This window comes from Oncorhynchus mykiss, unplaced genomic scaffold (assembly GCF_013265735.2).
Source record: "Oncorhynchus mykiss isolate Arlee unplaced genomic scaffold, USDA_OmykA_1.1 un_scaffold_421, whole genome shotgun sequence".
Lineage (NCBI taxonomy): Eukaryota > Metazoa > Chordata > Actinopteri > Salmoniformes > Salmonidae > Oncorhynchus > Oncorhynchus mykiss.
The window spans coordinates 47,081-62,505 of NW_023493868.1; the positions used below are offsets into that span (position 1 = coordinate 47,081).

At 42.9% G+C, this 15,425-nt stretch overlaps 17 non-coding genes across 17 annotated transcripts; all 17 read right to left on the minus strand.

Moving 5' to 3' along the window:
- Window positions 1-400: 400 nt before the first annotated feature.
- Window positions 401-472, minus strand: trnap-ugg. The gene has a single exon. It is a non-coding gene; the product is annotated as a tRNA-Pro (tRNA).
- An 862-nt stretch (window positions 473-1,334) lies between these two features.
- Window positions 1,335-1,406, minus strand: trnap-ugg. The gene has a single exon. It is a non-coding gene; the product is annotated as a tRNA-Pro (tRNA).
- An 858-nt stretch (window positions 1,407-2,264) lies between these two features.
- On the minus strand, window positions 2,265-2,335 carry trnap-ugg. The gene has a single exon. It is a non-coding gene; the product is annotated as a tRNA-Pro (tRNA).
- Window positions 2,336-3,198: 863 nt separating this feature from the next.
- On the minus strand, window positions 3,199-3,270 carry trnap-ugg. Its single transcript has one exon. It is a non-coding gene; the product is annotated as a tRNA-Pro (tRNA).
- An 863-nt stretch (window positions 3,271-4,133) lies between these two features.
- On the minus strand, window positions 4,134-4,205 carry trnap-ugg. The gene has a single exon. It is a non-coding gene; the product is annotated as a tRNA-Pro (tRNA).
- An 862-nt stretch (window positions 4,206-5,067) lies between these two features.
- trnap-ugg lies at window positions 5,068-5,139 on the minus strand. Its single transcript has one exon. It is a non-coding gene; the product is annotated as a tRNA-Pro (tRNA).
- Window positions 5,140-6,000: 861 nt separating this feature from the next.
- trnap-ugg lies at window positions 6,001-6,072 on the minus strand. The gene has a single exon. It is a non-coding gene; the product is annotated as a tRNA-Pro (tRNA).
- An 863-nt stretch (window positions 6,073-6,935) lies between these two features.
- trnap-ugg lies at window positions 6,936-7,007 on the minus strand. The gene has a single exon. It is a non-coding gene; the product is annotated as a tRNA-Pro (tRNA).
- An 862-nt stretch (window positions 7,008-7,869) lies between these two features.
- trnap-ugg lies at window positions 7,870-7,941 on the minus strand. The gene has a single exon. It is a non-coding gene; the product is annotated as a tRNA-Pro (tRNA).
- An 859-nt stretch (window positions 7,942-8,800) lies between these two features.
- Window positions 8,801-8,872, minus strand: trnap-ugg. Its single transcript has one exon. It is a non-coding gene; the product is annotated as a tRNA-Pro (tRNA).
- An 860-nt stretch (window positions 8,873-9,732) lies between these two features.
- On the minus strand, window positions 9,733-9,804 carry trnap-ugg. Its single transcript has one exon. It is a non-coding gene; the product is annotated as a tRNA-Pro (tRNA).
- Window positions 9,805-10,666: 862 nt separating this feature from the next.
- On the minus strand, window positions 10,667-10,738 carry trnap-ugg. The gene has a single exon. It is a non-coding gene; the product is annotated as a tRNA-Pro (tRNA).
- An 862-nt stretch (window positions 10,739-11,600) lies between these two features.
- On the minus strand, window positions 11,601-11,672 carry trnap-ugg. Its single transcript has one exon. It is a non-coding gene; the product is annotated as a tRNA-Pro (tRNA).
- An 863-nt stretch (window positions 11,673-12,535) lies between these two features.
- Window positions 12,536-12,607, minus strand: trnap-ugg. Its single transcript has one exon. It is a non-coding gene; the product is annotated as a tRNA-Pro (tRNA).
- An 864-nt stretch (window positions 12,608-13,471) lies between these two features.
- trnap-ugg lies at window positions 13,472-13,545 on the minus strand. Its single transcript has one exon. It is a non-coding gene; the product is annotated as a tRNA-Pro (tRNA).
- An 859-nt stretch (window positions 13,546-14,404) lies between these two features.
- trnap-ugg lies at window positions 14,405-14,476 on the minus strand. Its single transcript has one exon. It is a non-coding gene; the product is annotated as a tRNA-Pro (tRNA).
- Window positions 14,477-15,342: 866 nt separating this feature from the next.
- On the minus strand, window positions 15,343-15,416 carry trnap-ugg. Its single transcript has one exon. It is a non-coding gene; the product is annotated as a tRNA-Pro (tRNA).
- Between the last annotated feature and the right edge of the window lie 9 nt (window positions 15,417-15,425).

The window sequence follows — 15,425 nt, forward strand, 5'->3', positions numbered from 1 at the left end:
AATGTTTGTCAAAACATGACACATCCCTAAAATCTGTCTTCTCATACAAATGTCTATAGCTTCAGAACGGTTTGACCTACAAAATAGTTTGCCCATTCTTTGGAAAGGGGAGACTCTCACAAACACAATGCTGTTCTCAGTTTTGCTCTACGACCCCCACAAGTGTCAAGGGACTCGTCTGAAGGTAACCTATGTCCCGGTAAAAGGACAGGTTTTTTAACCAAGGAAGAAATTAATACATGTTGTGCGATGCTGAACCCACTAGTGCAGAGCACAATGGATTAGCAGTCCATTGCCTTAATCACTTGTCCACCTGGTCCTGCGCTCCAGTGGTAGCAGTCGCCCCTCCAACCAGTTGCCCAAGATCCGCCTGTCTCACATTGTTAAAGGCTCTTCAAAAGGGCTCGTCCGGGATTTGAACCCGGGACCTCTCGCACCCAAAGCGAGAATCATACCCCTAGACCAACGAGCCATTTATTTCAAGACATTGTTTTGCAGTCGCCAGCAATGACGGTGAGAATATGCATTGACAGGTCGATGTTGCCAGGCCACAGTGGATCACGTGAGTGTTGGTGGTATACTTGTGAGCATAGCTATCTTCCAAGCAGTTGACCAGGTTTCAGTTCAAATACTCTGTAATTCATCTCCTGAGTCTTTCAGATTCAATCTTCATTAGCTGTAACAGCAAGAAACAAATGAAGAAAGAGCTAAATGTAGATTTTAACAATTAAAAAGTAGACATCAAAATCAATTGGATCTCATTTCATTTGATCCGATTGACGCACCGGTATGTGAATAAAAAAACAAAAAAACATTGGAATCTCTCAGTTTTAAATTAGAAATGTCACACATTTTGCACTGGATGCTTCTCAGTCCTACCATAACTGCTGATGTTACACCTCTGCATTTTTGGTGAAATGTGGCAGAGCGAGAGCAATGTTTGTCAAAACATGACACATCCCTAAAATCTGTCTTCTCATACAAATGTCTATAGCTTCAGAACGGTTTGACCTACAAAATAGTTTGCCCATTCTTTGGAAAGGGGAGACTCTCACAAACACAATGCTGTTCTCAGTTTTGCTCTACGACCCCCACAAGTGTCAAGGGACTCGTCTGAAGGTAACCTATGTCCCGGTAAAAGGACAGGTTTTTAACCAAGGAAGAAATTAATACATGTTGTGCGATGCTGAACCCACTAGTGCAGAGCACAATGGATTAGCAGTCCATTGCCTTAATCACTTGTCCACCTGGTCCTGCGCTCCAGTGGTAGCAGTCGCCCCTCCAACCAGTTGCCCAAGATCCGCCTGTCTCACATTGTTAAAGGCTCTTCAAAAGGGCTCGTCCGGGATTTGAACCCGGGACCTCTCGCACCCAAAGCGAGAATCATACCCCTAGACCAACGAGCCATTTATTTCAAGACATTGTTTTGCAGTCGCCAGCAATGACGGTGAGAATATGCATTGACAGGTCGATGTTGCCAGGCCACAGTGGATCACGTGAGTGTTGGTGGTATACTTGTGAGCATAGCTATCTTCCAAGCAGTTGACCAGGTTTCAGTTCAAATACTCTGTAATTCATCTCCTGAGTCTTTCAGATTCAATCTTCATTAGCTGTAACAGCAAGAAACAAATGAAGAAAGAGCTAAATGTAGATTATAACAATTAAAAAGTAGACATCAAAATCAATTGGATCTCATTTCATTTGATCCGATTGACGCACCGGTATGTGAATAAAAAAACAAAAAAACATTGGAATCTCTCAGTTTTAAATTAGAAATGTCACACATTTTGCACTGGATGCTTCTCAGTCCTACCATAACTGCTGATGTTACACCTCTGCATTTTTGGTGAAATGTGGCAGAGCGAGAGCAATGTTTGTCAAAACATGACACATCCCTAAAATCTGTCTTCTCATACAAATGTCTATAGCTTCAGAACGGTTTGACCTACAAAATAGTTTGCCCATTCTTTGGAAAGGGGAGACTCTCACAAACACAATGCTGTTCTCAGTTTTGCTCTACGACCCCCACAAGTGTCAAGGGACTCGTCTGAAGGTAACCTATGTCCCGGTAAAAGGACAGGTTTTTTAACCAAGGAAGAAATTAATACATGTTGTGCGATGCTGAACCCACTAGTGCAGAGCACAATGGATTAGCAGTCCATTGCCTTAATCACTTGTCCACCTGGTCCTGCGCTCCAGTGGTAGCAGTCGCCCCTCCAACCAGTTGCCCAAGATCCGCCTGTATTGTTAAAGGCTCTTCAAAAGGGCTCGTCCGGGATTTGAACCCGGGACCTCTCGCACCCAAAGCGAGAATCATACCCTAGACCAACGAGCCATTTATTTCAAGACATTGTTTTGCAGTCGCCAGCAATGACGGTGAGAATATGCATTGACAGGTCGATGTTGCCAGGCCACAGTGGATCACGTGAGTGTTGGTGGTATACTTGTGAGCATAGCTATCTTCCAAGCAGTTGACCAGGTTTCAGTTCAAATACTCTGTAATTCATCTCCTGAGTCTTTCAGATTCAATCTTCATTAGCTGTAACAGCAAGAAACAAATGAAGAAAGAGCTAAATGTAGATTTTAACAATTAAAAAGTAGACATCAAAATCAATTGGATCTCATTTCATTTGATCCGATTGACGCACCGGTATGTGAATAAAAAAACAAAAAAACATTGGAATCTCTCAGTTTTAAATTAGAAATGTCACACATTTTGCACTGGATGCTTCTCAGTCCTACCATAACTGCTGATGTTACACCTCTGCATTTTTGGTGAAATGTGGCAGAGCGAGAGCAATGTTTGTCAAAACATGACACATCCCTAAAATCTGTCTTCTCATACAAATGTCTATAGCTTCAGAACGGTTTGACCTACAAAATAGTTTGCCCATTCTTTGGAAAGGGGAGACTCTCACAAACACAATGCTGTTCTCAGTTTTGCTCTACGACCCCCACAAGTGTCAAGGGACTCGTCTGAAGGTAACCTATGTCCCGGTAAAAGGACAGGTTTTTTAACCAAGGAAGAAATTAATACATGTTGTGCGATGCTGAACCCACTAGTGCAGAGCACAATGGATTAGCAGTCCATTGCCTTAATCACTTGTCCACCTGGTCCTGCGCTCCAGTGGTAGCAGTCGCCCCTCCAACCAGTTGCCCAAGATCCGCCTGTCTCACATTGTTAAAGGCTCTTCAAAAGGGCTCGTCCGGGATTTGAACCCGGGACCTCTCGCACCCAAAGCGAGAATCATACCCCTAGACCAACGAGCCATTTATTTCAAGACATTGTTTTGCAGTCGCCAGCAATGACGGTGAGAATATGCATTGACAGGTCGATGTTGCCAGGCCACAGTGGATCACGTGAGTGTTGGTGGTATACTTGTGAGCATAGCTATCTTCCAAGCAGTTGACCAGGTTTCAGTTCAAATACTCTGTAATTCATCTCCTGAGTCTTTCAGATTCAATCTTCATTAGCTGTAACAGCAAGAAACAAATGAAGAAAGAGCTAAATGTAGATTTTAACAATTAAAAAGTAGACATCAAAATCAATTGGATCTCATTTCATTTGATCCGATTGACGCACCGGTATGTGAATAAAAAAACAAAAAAACATTGGAATCTCTCAGTTTTAAATTAGAAATGTCACACATTTTGCACTGGATGCTTCTCAGTCCTACCATAACTGCTGATGTTACACCTCTGCATTTTTGGTGAAATGTGGCAGAGCGAGAGCAATGTTTGTCAAAACATGACACATCCCTAAAATCTGTCTTCTCATACAAATGTCTATAGCTTCAGAACGGTTTGACCTACAAAATAGTTTGCCCATTCTTTGGAAAGGGGAGACTCTCACAAACACAATGCTGTTCTCAGTTTTGCTCTACGACCCCCACAAGTGTCAAGGGACTCGTCTGAAGGTAACCTATGTCCCGGTAAAAGGACAGGTTTTTTAACCAAGGAAGAAATTAATACATGTTGTGCGATGCTGAACCCACTAGTGCAGAGCACAATGGATTAGCAGTCCATTGCCTTAATCACTTGTCCACCTGGTCCTGCGCTCCAGTGGTAGCAGTCGCCCCTCCAACCAGTTGCCCAAGATCCGCCTGTCTCACATTGTTAAAGGCTCTTCAAAAGGGCTCGTCCGGGATTTGAACCCGGGACCTCTCGCACCCAAAGCGAGAATCATACCCCTAGACCAACGAGCCATTTATTTCAAGACATTGTTTTGCAGTCGCCAGCAATGACGGTGAGAATATGCATTGACAGGTCGATGTTGCCAGGCCACAGTGGATCACGTGAGTGTTGGTGGTATACTTGTGAGCATAGCTATCTTCCAAGCAGTTGACCAGGTTTCAGTTCAAATACTCTGTAATTCATCTCCTGAGTCTTTCAGATTCAATCTTCATTAGCTGTAACAGCAAGAAACAAATGAAGAAAGAGCTAAATGTAGATTATAACAATTAAAAAGTAGACATCAAAATCAATTGGATCTCATTTCATTTGATCCGATTGACGCACCGGTATGTGAATAAAAAAACAAAAAAACATTGGAATCTCTCAGTTTTAAATTAGAAATGTCACACATTTTGCACTGGATGCTTCTCAGTCCTACCATAACTGCTGATGTTACACCTCTGCATTTTTGGTGAAATGTGGCAGAGCGAGAGCAATGTTTGTCAAAACATGACACATCCCTAAAATCTGTCTTCTCATACAAATGTCTATAGCTTCAGAACGGTTTGACCTACAAAATAGTTTGCCCATTCTTTGGAAAGGGGAGACTCTCACAAACACAATGCTGTTCTCAGTTTTGCTCTACGACCCCCACAAGTGTCAAGGGACTCGTCTGAAGGTAACCTATGTCCCGGTAAAAGGACAGGTTTTTAACCAAGGAAGAAATTAATACATGTTGTGCGATGCTGAACCCACTAGTGCAGAGCACAATGGATTAGCAGTCCATTGCCTTAATCACTTGTCCACCTGGTCCTGCGCTCCAGTGGTAGCAGTCGCCCCTCCAACCAGTTGCCCAAGATCCGCCTGTCTCACATTGTTAAAGGCTCTTCAAAAGGGCTCGTCCGGGATTTGAACCCGGGACCTCTCGCACCCAAAGCGAGAATCATACCCCTAGACCAACGAGCCATTTATTTCAAGACATTGTTTTGCAGTCGCCAGCAATGACGGTGAGAATATGCATTGACAGGTCGATGTTGCCAGGCCACAGTGGATCACGTGAGTGTTGGTGGTATACTTGTGAGCATAGCTATCTTCCAAGCAGTTGACCAGGTTTCAGTTCAAATACTCTGTAATTCATCTCCTGAGTCTTTCAGATTCAATCTTCATTAGCTGTAACAGCAAGAAACAAATGAAGAAAGAGCTAAATGTAGATTTTAACAATTAAAAAGTAGACATCAAAATCAATTGGATCTCATTTCATTTGATCCGATTGACGCACCGGTATGTGAATAAAAAAACAAAAAAACATTGGAATCTCTCAGTTTTAAATTAGAAATGTCACACATTTTGCACTGGATGCTTCTCAGTCCTACCATAACTGCTGATGTTACACCTCTGCATTTTGGTGAAATGTGGCAGAGCGAGAGCAATGTTTGTCAAAACATGACACATCCCTAAAATCTGTCTTCTCATACAAATGTCTATAGCTTCAGAACGGTTTGACCTACAAAATAGTTTGCCCATTCTTTGGAAAGGGGAGACTCTCACAAACACAATGCTGTTCTCAGTTTTGCTCTACGACCCCCACAAGTGTCAAGGGACTCGTCTGAAGGTAACCTATGTCCCGGTAAAAGGACAGGTTTTTTAACCAAGGAAGAAATTAATACATGTTGTGCGATGCTGAACCCACTAGTGCAGAGCACAATGGATTAGCAGTCCATTGCCTTAATCACTTGTCCACCTGGTCCTGCGCTCCAGTGGTAGCAGTCGCCCCTCCAACCAGTTGCCCAAGATCCGCCTGTCTCAATTGTTAAAGGCTCTTCAAAAGGGCTCGTCCGGGATTTGAACCCGGGACCTCTCGCACCCAAAGCGAGAATCATACCCCTAGACCAACGAGCCATTTATTTCAAGACATTGTTTTGCAGTCGCCAGCAATGACGGTGAGAATATGCATTGACAGGTCGATGTTGCCAGGCCACAGTGGATCACGTGAGTGTTGGTGGTATACTTGTGAGCATAGCTATCTTCCAAGCAGTTGACCAGGTTTCAGTTCAAATACTCTGTAATTCATCTCCTGAGTCTTTCAGATTCAATCTTCATTAGCTGTAACAGCAAGAAACAAATGAAGAAAGAGCTAAATGTAGATTTTAACAATTAAAAAGTAGACATCAAAATCAATTGGATCTCATTTCATTTGATCCGATTGACGCACCGGTATGTGAATAAAAAAACAAAAAAACATTGGAATCTCTCAGTTTTAAATTAGAAATGTCACACATTTTGCACTGGATGCTTCTCAGTCCTACCATAACTGCTGATGTTACACCTCTGCATTTTTGGTGAAATGTGGCAGAGCGAGAGCAATGTTTGTCAAAACATGACACATCCCTAAAATCTGTCTTCTCATACAAATGTCTATAGCTTCAGAACGGTTTGACCTACAAAATAGTTTGCCCATTCTTTGGAAAGGGGAGACTCTCACAAACACAATGCTGTTCTCAGTTTTGCTCTACGACCCCCACAAGTGTCAAGGGACTCGTCTGAAGGTAACCTATGTCCCGGTAAAAGGACAGGTTTTTTAACCAAGGAAGAAATTAATACATGTTGTGCGATGCTGAACCCACTAGTGCAGAGCACAATGGATTAGCAGTCCATTGCCTTAATCACTTGTCCACCTGGTCCTGCGCTCCAGTGGTAGCAGTCGCCCCTCCAACCAGTTGCCCAAGATCCGCCTGTCTCACATTGTTAAAGGCTCTTCAAAAGGGCTCGTCCGGGATTTGAACCCGGGACCTCTCGCACCCAAAGCGAGAATCATACCCCTAGACCAACGAGCCATTTATTTCAAGACATTGTTTTGCAGTCGCCAGCAATGACGGTGAGAATATGCATTGACAGGTCGATGTTGCCAGGCCACAGTGGATCACGTGAGTGTTGGTGGTATACTTGTGAGCATAGCTATCTTCCAAGCAGTTGACCAGGTTTCAGTTCAAATACTCTGTAATTCATCTCCTGAGTCTTTCAGATTCAATCTTCATTAGCTGTAACAGCAAGAAACAAATGAAGAAAGAGCTAAATGTAGATTTAACAATTAAAAAGTAGACATCAAAATCAATTGGATCTCATTTCATTTGATCCGATTGACGCACCGGTATGTGAATAAAAAAACAAAAAAACATTGGAATCTCTCAGTTTTAAATTAGAAATGTCACACATTTTGCACTGGATGCTTCTCAGTCCTACCATAACTGCTGATGTTACACCTCTGCATTTTTGGTGAAATGTGGCAGAGCGAGAGCAATGTTTGTCAAAACATGACACATCCCTAAAATCTGTCTTCTCATACAAATGTCTATAGCTTCAGAACGGTTTGACCTACAAAATAGTTTGCCCATTCTTTGGAAAGGGGAGACTCTCACAAACACAATGCTGTTCTCAGTTTTGCTCTACGACCCCCACAAGTGTCAAGGGACTCGTCTGAAGGTAACCTATGTCCCGGTAAAAGGACAGGTTTTTTAACCAAGGAAGAAATTAATACATGTTGTGCGATGCTGAACCCACTAGTGCAGAGCACAATGGATTAGCAGTCCATTGCCTTAATCACTTGTCCACCTGGTCCTGCGCTCCAGTGGTAGCAGTCGCCCCTCCAACCAGTTGCCCAAGATCCGCCTGTCTCACATTGTTAAAGGCTCTTCAAAAGGGCTCGTCCGGGATTTGAACCCGGGACCTCTCGCACCCAAAGCGAGAATCATACCCCTAGACCAACGAGCCATTTATTTCAAGACATTGTTTTGCAGTCGCCAGCAATGACGGTGAGAATATGCATTGACAGGTCGATGTTGCCAGGCCACAGTGGATCACGTGAGTGTTGGTGGTATACTTGTGAGCATAGCTATCTTCCAAGCAGTTGACCAGGTTTCAGTTCAAATACTCTGTAATTCATCTGCCTGAGTCTTTCAGATTCAATCTTCATTAGCTGTAACAGCAAGAAACAAATGAAGAAAGAGCTAAATGTAGATTTTAACAATTAAAAGTAGACATCAAAATCAATTGGATCTCATTTCATTTGATCCGATTGACGCACCGGTATGTGAATAAAAAAACAAAAAAACATTGGAATCTCTCAGTTTTAAATTAGAAATGTCACACATTTTGCACTGGATGCTTCTCAGTCCTACCATAACTGCTGATGTTACACCTCTGCATTTTTGGTGAAATGTGGCAGAGCGAGAGCAATGTTTGTCAAAACATGACACATCCCTAAAATCTGTCTTCTCATACAAATGTCTATAGCTTCAGAACGGTTTGACCTACAAAATAGTTTGCCCATTCTTTGGAAAGGGGAGACTCTCACAAACACAATGCTGTTCTCAGTTTTGCTCTACGACCCCCACAAGTGTCAAGGGACTCGTCTGAAGGTAACCTATGTCCCGGTAAAAGGACAGGTTTTTTAACCAAGGAAGAAATTAATACATGTTGTGCGATGCTGAACCCACTAGTGCAGAGCACAATGGATTAGCAGTCCATTGCCTTAATCACTTGTCCACCTGGTCCTGCGCTCCAGTGGTAGCAGTCGCCCCTCCAACCAGTTGCCCAAGATCCGCCTGTAATTGTTAAAGGCTCTTCAAAAGGGCTCGTCCGGGATTTGAACCCGGGACCTCTCGCACCCAAAGCGAGAATCATACCCCTAGACCAACGAGCCATTTATTTCAAGACATTGTTTTGCAGTCGCCAGCAATGACGGTGAGAATATGCATTGACAGGTCGATGTTGCCAGGCCACAGTGGATCACGTGAGTGTTGGTGGTATACTTGTGAGCATAGCTATCTTCCAAGCAGTTGACCAGGTTTCAGTTCAAATACTCTGTAATTCATCTCCTGAGTCTTTCAGATTCAATCTTCATTAGCTGTAACAGCAAGAAACAAATGAAGAAAGAGCTAAATGTAGATTTAACAATTAAAAAGTAGACATCAAAATCAATTGGATCTCATTTCATTTGATCCGATTGACGCACCGGTATGTGAATAAAAAAACAAAAAAAACATTGGAATCTCTCAGTTTTAAATTAGAAATGTCACACATTTTGCACTGGATGCTTCTCAGTCCTACCATAACTGCTGATGTTACACCTCTGCATTTTTGGTGAAATGTGGCAGAGCGAGAGCAATGTTTGTCAAAACATGACACATCCCTAAAATCTGTCTTCTCATACAAATGTCTATAGCTTCAGAACGGTTTGACCTACAAAATAGTTTGCCCATTCTTTGGAAAGGGGAGACTCTCACAAACACAATGCTGTTCTCAGTTTTGCTCTACGACCCCCACAAGTGTCAAGGGACTCGTCTGAAGGTAACCTATGTCCCGGTAAAAGGACAGGTTTTTTTAACCAAGGAAGAAATTAATACATGTTGTGCGATGCTGAACCCACTAGTGCAGAGCACAATGGATTAGCAGTCCATTGCCTTAATCACTTGTCCACCTGGTCCTGCGCTCCAGTGGTAGCAGTCGCCCCTCCAACCAGTTGCCCAAGATCCGCCTGTTATTGTTAAAGGCTCTTCAAAAGGGCTCGTCCGGGATTTGAACCCGGGACCTCTCGCACCCAAAGCGAGAATCATACCCCTAGACCAACGAGCCATTTATTTCAAGACATTGTTTTGCAGTCGCCAGCAATGACGGTGAGAATATGCATTGACAGGTCGATGTTGCCAGGCCACAGTGGATCACGTGAGTGTTGGTGGTATACTTGTGAGCATAGCTATCTTCCAAGCAGTTGACCAGGTTTCAGTTCAAATACTCTGTAATTCATCTGCCTGAGTCTTTCAGATTCAATCTTCATTAGCTGTAACAGCAAGAAACAAATGAAGAAAGAGCTAAATGTAGATTTTAACAATTAAAAAGTAGACATCAAAATCAATTGGATCTCATTTCATTTGATCCGATTGACGCACCGGTATGTGAATAAAAAAACAAAAAAACATTGGAATCTCTCAGTTTTAAATTAGAAATGTCACACATTTTGCACTGGATGCTTCTCAGTCCTACCATAACTGCTGATGTTACACCTCTGCATTTTTGGTGAAATGTGGCAGAGCGAGAGCAATGTTTGTCAAAACATGACACATCCCTAAAATCTGTCTTCTCATACAAATGTCTATAGCTTCAGAACGGTTTGACCTACAAAATAGTTTGCCCATTCTTTGGAAAGGGGAGACTCTCACAAACACAATGCTGTTCTCAGTTTTGCTCTACGACCCCCACAAGTGTCAAGGGACTCGTCTGAAGGTAACCTATGTCCCGGTAAAAGGACAGGTTTTTAACCAAGGAAGAAATTAATACATGTTGTGCGATGCTGAACCCACTAGTGCAGAGCACAATGGATTAGCAGTCCATTGCCTTAATCACTTGTCCACCTGGTCCTGCGCTCCAGTGGTAGCAGTCGCCCCTCCAACCAGTTGCCCAAGATCCGCCTGTCTCAATTGTTAAAGGCTCTTCAAAAGGGCTCGTCCGGGATTTGAACCCGGGACCTCTCGCACCCAAAGCGAGAATCATACCCCTAGACCAACGAGCCATTTATTTCAAGACATTGTTTTGCAGTCGCCAGCAATGACGGTGAGAATATGCATTGACAGGTCGATGTTGCCAGGCCACAGTGGATCACGTGAGTGTTGGTGGTATACTTGTGAGCATAGCTATCTTCCAAGCAGTTGACCAGGTTTCAGTTCAAATACTCTGTAATTCATCTGCTGAGTCTTTCAGATTCAATCTTCATTAGCTGTAACAGCAAGAAACAAATGAAGAAAGAGCTAAATGTAGATTTAACAATTAAAAAGTAGACATCAAAATCAATTGGATCTCATTTCATTTGATCCGATTGACGCACCGGTATGTGAATAAAAAAACAAAAAAAACATTGGAATCTCTCAGTTTTAAATTAGAAATGTCACACATTTTGCACTGGATGCTTCTCAGTCCTACCATAACTGCTGATGTTACACCTCTGCATTTTTGGTGAAATGTGGCAGAGCGAGAGCAATGTTTGTCAAAACATGACACATCCCTAAAATCTGTCTTCTCATACAAATGTCTATAGCTTCAGAACGGTTTGACCTACAAAATAGTTTGCCCATTCTTTGGAAAGGGGAGACTCTCACAAACACAATGCTGTTCTCAGTTTTGCTCTACGACCCCACAAGTGTCAAGGGACTCGTCTGAAGGTAACCTATGTCCCGGTAAAAGGACAGGTTTTTTAACCAAGGAAGAAATTAATACATGTTGTGCGATGCTGAACCCACTAGTGCAGAGCACAATGGATTAGCAGTCCATTGCCTTAATCACTTGTCCACCTGGTCCTGCGCTCCAGTGGTAGCAGTCGCCCCTCCAACCAGTTGCCCAAGATCCGCCTGTCTCAAATTGTTAAAGGCTCTTCAAAAGGGCTCGTCCGGGATTTGAACCCGGGACCTCTCGCACCCAAAGCGAGAATCATACCCCTAGACCAACGAGCCATTTATTTCAAGACATTGTTTTGCAGTCGCCAGCAATGACGGTGAGAATATGCATTGACAGGTCGATGTTGCCAGGCCACAGTGGATCACGTGAGTGTTGGTGGTATACTTGTGAGCATAGCTATCTTCCAAGCAGTTGACCAGGTTTCAGTTCAAATACTCTGTAATTCATCTCCTGAGTCTTTCAGATTCAATCTTCATTAGCTGTAACAGCAAGAAACAAATGAAGAAAGAGCTAAATGTAGATTTTAACAATTAAAAAGTAGACATCAAAATCAATTGGATCTCATTTCATTTGATCCGATTGACGCACCGGTATGTGAATAAAAAAACTAAAAAAACATTGGAATCTCTCAGTTTTAAATTAGAAATGTCACACATTTTGCACTGGATGCTTCTCAGTCCTACCATAACTGCTGATGTTACACCTCTGCATTTTTGGTGAAATGTGGCAGAGCGAGAGCAATGTTTGTCAAAACATGACACATCCCTAAAATCTGTCTTCTCATACAAATGTCTATAGCTTCAGAACGGTTTGACCTACAAAATAGTTTGCCCATTCTTGGAAAGGGGAGACTCTCACAAACACAATGCTGTTCTCAGTTTTGCTCTACGACCCCCACAAGTGTCAAGGGACTCGTCTGAAGGTAACCTATGTCCCGGTAAAAGGACAGGTTTTTTAACCAAGGAAGAAATTAATACATGTTGTGCGATGCTGAACCCACTAGTGCAGAGCACAATGGATTAGCAGTCCATTGCCTTAATCACTTGTCCACCTGGTCCTGCGCTCCAGTGGTAGCAGTCGCCCCTCCAACCAGTTGCCCAAGATCCGCCTGTCTCACATTGTTAAAGGCTCTTCAAAAGGGCTCGTCCGGGATTTGAACCCGGGACCTCTCGCACCCAAAGCGAGAATCATACCCCTAGACCAACGAGCCATTTATTTCAAGACATTGTTTTGCAGTCGCCAGCAATGACGGTGAGAATATGCATTGACAGGTCGATGTTGCCAGGCCACAGTGGATCACGTGAGTGTTGGTGGTATACTTGTGAGCATAGCTATCTTCCAAGCAGTTGACCAGGTTTCAGTTCAAATACTCTGTAATTCATCTCCTGAGTCTTTCAGATTCAATCTTCATTAGCTGTAACAGCAAGAAACAAATGAAGAAAGAGCTAAATGTAGATTTTAACAATTAAAAAGTAGACATCAAAATCAATTGGATCTCATTTCATTTGATCCGATTGACGCACCGGTATGTGAATAAAAAAACTAAAAAACATTGGAATCTCTCAGTTTTAAATTAGAAATGTCACACATTTTGCACTGGATGCTTCTCAGTCCTACCATAACTGCTGATGTTACACCTCTGCATTTTTGGTGAAATGTGGCAGAGCGAGAGCAATGTTTGTCAAAACATGACACATCCCTAAAATCTGTCTTCTCATACAAATGTCTATAGCTTCAGAACGGTTTGACCTACAAAATAGTTTGCCCATTCTTTGGAAAGGGGAGACTCTCACAAACACAATAGCTGTTCTCAGTTTTGCTCTACGACCCCCACAAGTGTCAAGGGACTTCGTCTGAAGGTAACCTATGTCCCGGTAAAAGGACAGGTTTTTAACCAAGGAAGAAATTAATACATGTTGTGCGATGCTGAACCCACTAGTGCAGAGCACAATGGATTAGCAGTCCATTGCCTTAATCACTTGTCCACCTGGTCCTGCGCTCCAGTGGTAGCAGTCGCCCCTCCAACCAGTTGCCCAAGATCCGCCTGTCTCAATTGTTAAAGGCTCTTCAAAAGGGGCTCGTCCGGGATTTGAACCCAGGGAACCTCTCGCACCCAAAGCGAGAATCATACCCCTAGACCAACGAGCCATTTATTTCAAGACATTGTTTTGCAGTCGCCAGCATGACGGTGAGAATATGCATTGACAGGTCGATGTTGCCAGGCCACAGTGGATCACGTGAGTGTTGGTGGTATACTTGTGAGCATAGCTATCTTCCAAGCAGTTGACCAGGTTTCAGTTCAAATACTCTGTAATTCATCTCCTGAGTCTTTCAGATTCAATCTTCATTAGCTGTAACAGCAAGAAACAAATGAAGAAAGAGCTAAATGTAGATTTAACAATTAAAAAGTAGACATCAAAATCAATTGGATCTCATTTCATTTGATCCGATTGACGCACCGGTATGTGAATAAAAAAACAAAAAAACATTGGAATCTCTCAGTTTTAAATTAGAAATGTCACACATTTTGCACTGGATGCTTCTCAGTCCTACCATAACTGCTGATGTTACACCTCTGCATTTTGGTGAAATGTGGCAGAGCGAGAGCAATGTTTGTCAAAACATGACACATCCCTAAAATCTGTCTTCTCATACAAATGTCTATAGCTTCAGAACGGTTTGACCTACAAAATAGTTTGCCCATTCTTTGGAAAGGGGAGACTCTCACAAACACAATGCTGTTCTCAGTTTTGCTCTACGACCCCCACAAGTGTCAAGGGACTTGTCTGAAGGTAACCTATGTCCCGGTAAAAGGACAGGTTTTTAACCAAGGAAGAAATTAATACATGTTGTGCGATGCTGAACCCACTAGTGCAGAGCACAATGGATTAGCAGTCCATTGCCTTAATCACTTGTCCACCTGGTCCTGCGCTCCAGTGGTAGCAGTCGCCCCTCCAACCAGTTGCCCAAGATCCGCCTGTCTCAAATTGTTAAAGGCTCTTCAAAAGGGCTCGTCCGGGATTTGAACCCGGGAACTCTCGCACCCAAAGCGAGAATCATACCCCTAGACCAACGAGCCATTTATTTCAAGACATTGTTTTGCAGTCGCCAGCAATGACGGTGAGAATATGCATTGACAGGTCGATGTTGCCAGGCCACAGTGGATCACGTGAGTGTTGGTGGTATACTTGTGAGCATAGCTATCTTCCAAGCAGTTGACCAGGTTTCAGTTCAAATACTCTGTAATTCATCTCCTGAGTCCTTTCAGATTCAATCTTCATTAGCTGTAACAGCAAGAAACAAATGAAGAAAGAGCTAAATGTAGATTTTAAACAATTAAAAAGTAGACATCAAAATCAATTGGATCTCATTTCATTTGATCCGATTGACGCACCGGTATGTGAATAAAAAAACAAAAAAAACATTGGAATCTCTCAGTTTTAAATTAGAAATGTCACACATTTTGCACTGGATGCTTCTCAGTCCTACCATAACTGCTGATGTTACACCTCTGCATTTTTGGTGAAATGTGGCAGAGCGAGAGCAATATTTGTCAAAACATGACACATCCCTAAATCTGTCTTCTCATACAAATGTCTATAGCTTCAGAACGTTTTGACCTACAAAATAGTTTGCCCATTCTTTGGAAAGGGGAGACTCTCACAAACACAATACTGTTCTCAGTTTTGCTCTACGACCCCCACAAGTGTCAAGGGACTTGTCTGAAGGTAACCTATGTCCCGGTAAAAGGACAGGTTTTTTAACCAAGGAAGAAATTAATACATGTTGTGCGATGCTGAACCCACTAGTGCAGAGCACAATGAATTAGCAGTCCATTGCCTTAATCACTTGTCCACCTGGTCCTGCGCTCCAGTGGTAGCAGTCGCCACTCCAAACCAGTTGCCCAAGATCCGCCTGTCTCAAATTGTTAAAGGCTCTTCAAAAGGGCTCGTCCGGGATTTGAACCCGGGACCTCTCGCACCCCAAAGCGAGAATCATAACCCCTAGACCAACGAGCCATTTATTTC